The 6,417-nt window shown below is 34.3% G+C and overlaps 1 long non-coding RNA gene across 2 annotated transcripts; it reads left to right on the top strand.

The window, feature by feature from the left end:
- The first annotated feature begins 218 nt into the window (after positions 1-218).
- On the top strand, positions 219-4,243 carry LOC309494883. 2 transcript variants are annotated; one of them, XR_014204466.1, is made up of 7 exons: positions 219-724; positions 825-893; positions 982-1,054; positions 1,600-1,690; positions 1,783-1,881; positions 2,101-2,224; positions 3,853-4,243. It is a non-coding gene; the product is annotated as an uncharacterized lncRNA (long non-coding RNA). The 2 variants fall into 2 exon arrangements; XR_014204467.1 differs by having other exon boundaries at positions 821-893.
- Positions 4,244-6,417: the final 2,174 nt, after the last annotated feature.

Below are 6,417 nucleotides of genomic sequence, written 5' to 3'. Positions count from 1 at the left end.
CCTGTCCGCACTCAATGACAATAGTAAAGGGCGCTCGGCAGCATTTTATAACACAGACTGGACCTGTCTTTCACGTCGACGGTAACTAAAAAAAAATTCAAGCTGCGATTTTTTACGATGGAGATCCTCGCGCGATCGAGTGTAGATTGTGTTGAACACGATAAGAACAAAAAAGTCTGCGTTTATTCCTTAAAACAGTCGGCATTTCCCACATTGCTTCTGCTCTGCACACTGTAACGGATTTCTGTAATTTGAACAGTATTTTACTGTAATATGTACAGTAAGATACTGTAAAATATGTATACAGTATGTTACTGTAAACAGCAAAGGATTATGGGAAAATATAGGGTCACTACTGTAATTCTTCACTACTGTAAATCAATTTACAGTAGTGAACTTGCCCGCGAAAAACTGACCAATGGCAAGAGGGATTTCTTTTCAAGTGTTTTTTTGAGGGGTGAAGTGGCAGTTAATGCACGGACAAAAGATCATGTAACTCACCAAAAAGGTTAGTATATAATTTCTATTTTATGTAAAATAAACATTTTCAAATGTTTTTACTTATGTTAACAGCAAACTAACATGATGTATCGTTTTGTTTTCGTCTGAATGGTTTTAGTGTCTTTTTTTCCTGACTGTCGTCAGAATGTTTTTTTGGTGCCTTTATTACTGTCTTTTTTCCTGACTGTCGGCCGGGTCGCTGTCACGGTGATAATATTAACTGGTGAGTAAGTTAAGTTCACCTATATTAGCCGAAATATTCTTTAGTTAAAACTATAAAAAATAATGGTTGTGTGTTCCTCTGCCTCTTTAACGCAAGTTAGCTCATCAGGCGGGCGGAGTCGACGGTAACGTTAACCGAGCTAACAGCGAACTCAACGTGAAATACTGAGGTAACGTTAAAGTGAGATAGACGAAACCCTTGTTAAAGTGCGGGTTTTAAACAATATTTTCACGTAGGCCTATATGATTTATTTTCAGGTTTGTGATCTGGATAATGCCATCTGCAACGATGGAGTGTGTTGGAGCCTTTTCATTGTGATAACATCAACTGGTATGTAACGTTATGGTCACCTTCACCTAAATTAGCCGAAGTAAACTTATTAAACAGAGAAGCATAATAACGTTGGTATGTTCTGTCTCCTCTTTCACAACTTTTTGGCAGATGTACAGCGTACTGAGTAAAACTTAGTTAAAGGGATAACGTAGTACACCTTAAACAGAAAATTATGTATGTCATCATTTACTCGCCCACAACGTGTTCTAAACCTGCATGAAGTTCTTTCGTCTGAACATTTATGTAAAATAAGATATTATTAAGATATAAAATAAGATATTTTGAATAATGTTGGTAAATAGTGGCTGGTCCGCATGGACTTCTATAATAGAAAAAATACTTTGGATGTCAATGGGGACCAGTAACTGTTTGGTTGCTCATGTTCTTTAAAATATCTTCTTTTGTATACAGCACATTAAATAATTTAATGGAAGTTATGAACAAGTTGAGGGTGAGTAAATGGTGACAGAATTTACAATTTTGAGTAAACTAACCCTTTATCCAACACCATTGTTAATTTCATCTTTTGTTTTATTTTCAAGTTTGTGGTCTGAATTATGTCGTCTGAAATGTCGGAGGTGTATTTTGGAGTCTTTTTTGTGATTGCCTTCGTAATGGTGATAACATCTACAGGTGAGTAAGATGACATCAACTAAATTAGCTGAAGTATGCATTAGTTAAGCAGGCAAACATGTTCTTTTCTGTTCTTTATTTTGAATTTGCAGCGGCCATTCCCTCCGGACTGTACATCACTGCTGACGCTCTCCACTAATACACAGAACGGGTTGACGTTGGAGGAGGAAGAGGAGAAGGAGGAGGAAAGGGTTAGCAATATACCATTATCAATATAGCAAAGTTTTGCTAACTAATATTTTTAATGTTGTTTAATTGATTAAAAACTATAAACACCATACAACATTATATCTTACCTCATCTTCACCCCACATGTTATTGTTGTTAGTAATAAGTTCTGTTATTGTATTTTAGTTTTTTTTTCTGTAAACTATAACACTAAAAGGCTGCTGTGACTTTATCTGTTTCAGGAGAGTCTGTTCTCAAAGCAAAAACATGGATGCTGACAATGAAGGGCAGAATCATCATCCAGTTACAACTGCTAACAGACGACTCTTCAGCATTAGCTGTCTATTTTGTCGAATGCAGAATCAGGTAAACCAATATATATATATATATATATATATATATATATATATATATATATATATTTTTTTACATTACATTACATTTACATGCATGCATTTGGAAGTCACTTTTATCCAAAGCAACTTACATTGTATTAAGTTTAATTTAAATTATCCATTCCCTGGAAATCTAAGCTACAGGAATATTGAAAAAGAATGAAGCTTTAATGATTTTAATGTAATGTATTATGGGGTAATACCATCCCTGTAGGTTAGGGGTGGAAATTGGCAAAAATTTGATGATTCGATAGTATTGCGATATTTGGGCCACAATTCAATATTATTGCGCTTCCTAACATTGCGATACTGCAAGTATTGCGATTCGATTCTGCGATATATTGCGATTCATGTCCCCCATATTATTCAAAGACATTACAAAAAATAAGACTGCTCAACTCACTACAAATGTCACATTAAATCTGTGAACATCTTCTACACATTTACTGGAGGCTAGTGCAAAAACTTTGTCCTTGAACATTCAGGACACAGGACCTTATTACAGAACGTAATTATATGAACGCGTCACCACCGCATTAGCACCAAAAACATGGAGATTTTATTTTAGAGAATAATTACACAACCTATTCGATATACTATAATTCTATAATTAAATAAACTAATCGAATATCCAAAAATTGTGACTCATCCCTGCATTTAATACCTTGTTTTTTTCCCAAAATCTTCACTTACGTCTCGATTTTCGAAGGGGATTATAAACGTTTCTTCCTTGGTTCGCTTTTATTTAGGCCTATTACATTCACATTCTTTACTGTGGTAAAGTAGAAAAACGTTGTAGGACAGATAGCCTACATTTTTACTTGCACGTCAGATTCATTTCAACACAGTTTTTGCTTGTTATTAGACATGTACGGCGCGTCAAGTTTATTTGATTTTTAGTTTCGCTCTCTTTGGCAGCGCAATTTCAAACATAGCTTAAAAGTCTTGCCCTTGTGGAAGATTAAATTCACTTTTCATACCTTTTACAACAAGTAGAAAACATGAAGATATCAGAAAATAGATCGATGGTCTCTTTCCTCCTCGTGTCATCCCTCTCAAAGCACAGAGCGGTATGGCTTCATGTGGAATCACGTGTCTTTGTGTGGAAGTATTAAACGAAAGTTTTTTTTTTTTTATATAGATTTAACTTTTCTATTATGTAAGTTTCTAATATTTACTGATATGTATTTGAATGCTTTACAGGCTTTGTGTTGCTTCTTTGACGGAATTGCTCAAATAAAGACTTTTTTGCTCGAATAAACTACATTTTTTTATTTCAATTTTCATAATAACCCCCCAACCACTGCAGGTAGTTGGTCCATTACCACCGCAGTGGTAAAAAAAACTGCCACCGTCACAGCCTTATAACCTATATTGGAATACTTTGCGCTACTGTATCAATATAATTGCGTGCGCAAAATATCACGACACTGAACAGAATCGATTTTTCCCCCACCACTACTGTAGGTGGATTCAGAATCAGATGTAGTGCTTTTATTAACGCCAAAGTACATGCAGCATCAAGTTTGAGGGTTAGGGAAAATTCTGCCAACACCGGTCTGAAAAAATTATATATTTTTTCCCTGCTTGTGTTTGCAGGTTCATTCTGAGAGTCAACCCTGATGGCACCAAACACCAAAGGCACAGATCAGATGGAAATCTGGAAAGGTCCAAAGAAAAGCATCAGCCTGAAACCCTCAGTGTTTCTCATCAGAGAGGTTGTCAACTTTGACTGGCAAAATTACTGAAATGTAACAACACAACACTGACTTTGACTGTATTTTATTGTTTTAAGGCCTGTTTTGCTTTTCAGTGTGTGTACGTTTTTGCCATGCTACAGATATAAATGGTCACCAGGAGATTAATTCTATGGACTTTGGAGATGTTGCCTTTTTTTTTCTTCAGCTAGTGGCTCCTAAAGGTCAAGATTTGTAATTTGTACTTCTAAAACAAAATGTTCAACGATTAAAAAGAATATTATAAGGACAAATGTTTGTGAGTTATTGTGATTTTTTGGGGGGTGGGGTAAACATAAATTAAAAAAAGAAAATTTAAATGAAAAAAACAAACAAAAAACAATACTAATACTGTAAATGAAAATACGGTAATAATACTGTAAATGCAAGTACAGTAAATGATACAGTATACTGTAAGTGAAAATACAGTAATAATACTGTAAATGCAATTACAGTAAATGGTACAGTATACTGTAAGTGAAAATACAGTAATAATACTGTAAAACATTTTACAGTAACTTACTGGCATCCAGCTGCCAGTAAGTTACTGTAAAATTTACAGCAACCTCTTTACAGTGCAGCTGCTATTGGCGCACGTCACTGTCATTAAGCGCCTCCTATTGGCGTAGGTGTTTACCTCACGATGATCAAGTATGTAAGGCGAACGGAACGAAACAGTCAAATGAACAATAAATTAACATGGTGAGTAACATTTTATAAACAATATGGTCAATATTGTTTGTTTTCCCTCTATTTTGCTGACTAGAATTTCAAAATAAAGCCCTACCAGAGTCTCAATGCAACAACAGAAAGCGATTGAACCCTGAATTTTGTGAACACTTACATAATCCTATATAATTATAAATTCAATTGTTATAAGACTTTACAATATTACTGTTTGTTGTTGTATTTTTTTCAAAACTTGAAACTTGTGTGTGTGTGTGTGTGTGTGTGTGTGTGTGTGTCAGTTGGATTTTTTAATGTTTTTGAAATAAGTCTCATGCGCTCCCCCAGCCTGCATTTATTTGATTAAAATATAGTAGCCTAGGCTATAAACTACAGTATTGTGATCTATTATTTTTATATTTTATAATATATTATAATTGTAACGATCTCATAGCTTTATTTATGCAATTGTAAATACAGTGAGAATCAGAATCAGAATCAGAAAGAGCTTTATTGCCAAGTATGCTTGCGCATACGAGGAATTTGTCTTGGTGACAGTAGCTTCCAGTACACATACAATATAAAGTGACAAGACAAGTGACAAGTAACATACACTGTTAACCCTTGCTGTAAAAAAAGCCGTAATTCAGACAGTATCATACCATTTTCCATTAAAACAGTAATATACCGTAGAAAACAAAAATAGCCTACAGGAATATACTGTAAATGAACAGTGCTCCAAATCAACACTCAGAGGCTGTTTTCACAATCACACCCTATACCCTCATTCACTATTCCCTACATTAGTTCACTAATATAGTCCACTTGACAGAGTGAATGAAAAGAAGAGAGTGAATTGAGAAACTGATGAACACCTGATAAGCAGAATCACTGAAGGACAGAGAAAAAAGAACAGAAAAAAGAGAAACACAAGAACTACAACTGACTTCCAGTAACACTGAGTGTGAAACCAGTTTACAAACCAGTTTACGATTATTTCTTTCATACATGTACAAAAGTTATTGTTGAGAATTAACAGAGATTTAGTTAATAATAAAATGTGTTGTCACCATGATGGAGATCAGTATTTGCTTTAGTTGGTCTCTTGTCCCTTGACTTCTTATCTTTTATCTCTCTCTGACTGCTGTAACAGTGAGTTTATAAAACACATTTGATATGGCAAGAAAAAGTCAAGAGGTAGTAGATCAGGTGTTTTTGTTCTTTTGTGATGATGTCACAATCATCTTGGACTATCTGATTCTGATTTTCAGATTTTTCCTGTATATATTAATTGAAATTATGGGTATGTCATATTAAGCATAAATCTGTGTATCTACAAAATGAAATCAATATTTCTATAATCAGGTCTTCTGAAAAATAACAATCATATAGTGCATTCAATTTTATTTTACTCCTGTTTGGTTCAGACACACAGATATCAACAATCAGCACATGCATCTCAACAATGGTGAAAAGTTTCATGTCGCAATGCATGCTGGGTTCCAGGATAATATAAAACTCCCAGCATGCACTGCTGCATGAATAATAAAAAAAAAAAAAGAAATATTGCCACCATTGTTGAGATTAATGTGCTAAATTGTGATATCTCTGTGTTTCTAAAATATAGTGTAGCTCTGTTTTTTTTGGTTTATGCATGATGTGTTAAAAAAATGAGTCATAGTCATTTATTGCTGTAGTTTCACAGTAGTGGTAATGTAACACTTTTGATCGAGGATAAAACTCTGAATGAATAAGAATTAAT

The sequence above is a fragment of the Leuciscus leuciscus genome (assembly GCF_965113295.1).
Source record: "Leuciscus leuciscus genome assembly, chromosome: 1".
Lineage (NCBI taxonomy): Eukaryota > Metazoa > Chordata > Actinopteri > Cypriniformes > Leuciscidae > Leuciscus > Leuciscus leuciscus.
This window is presented reverse-complemented; position numbering and strand designations above follow the sequence as displayed.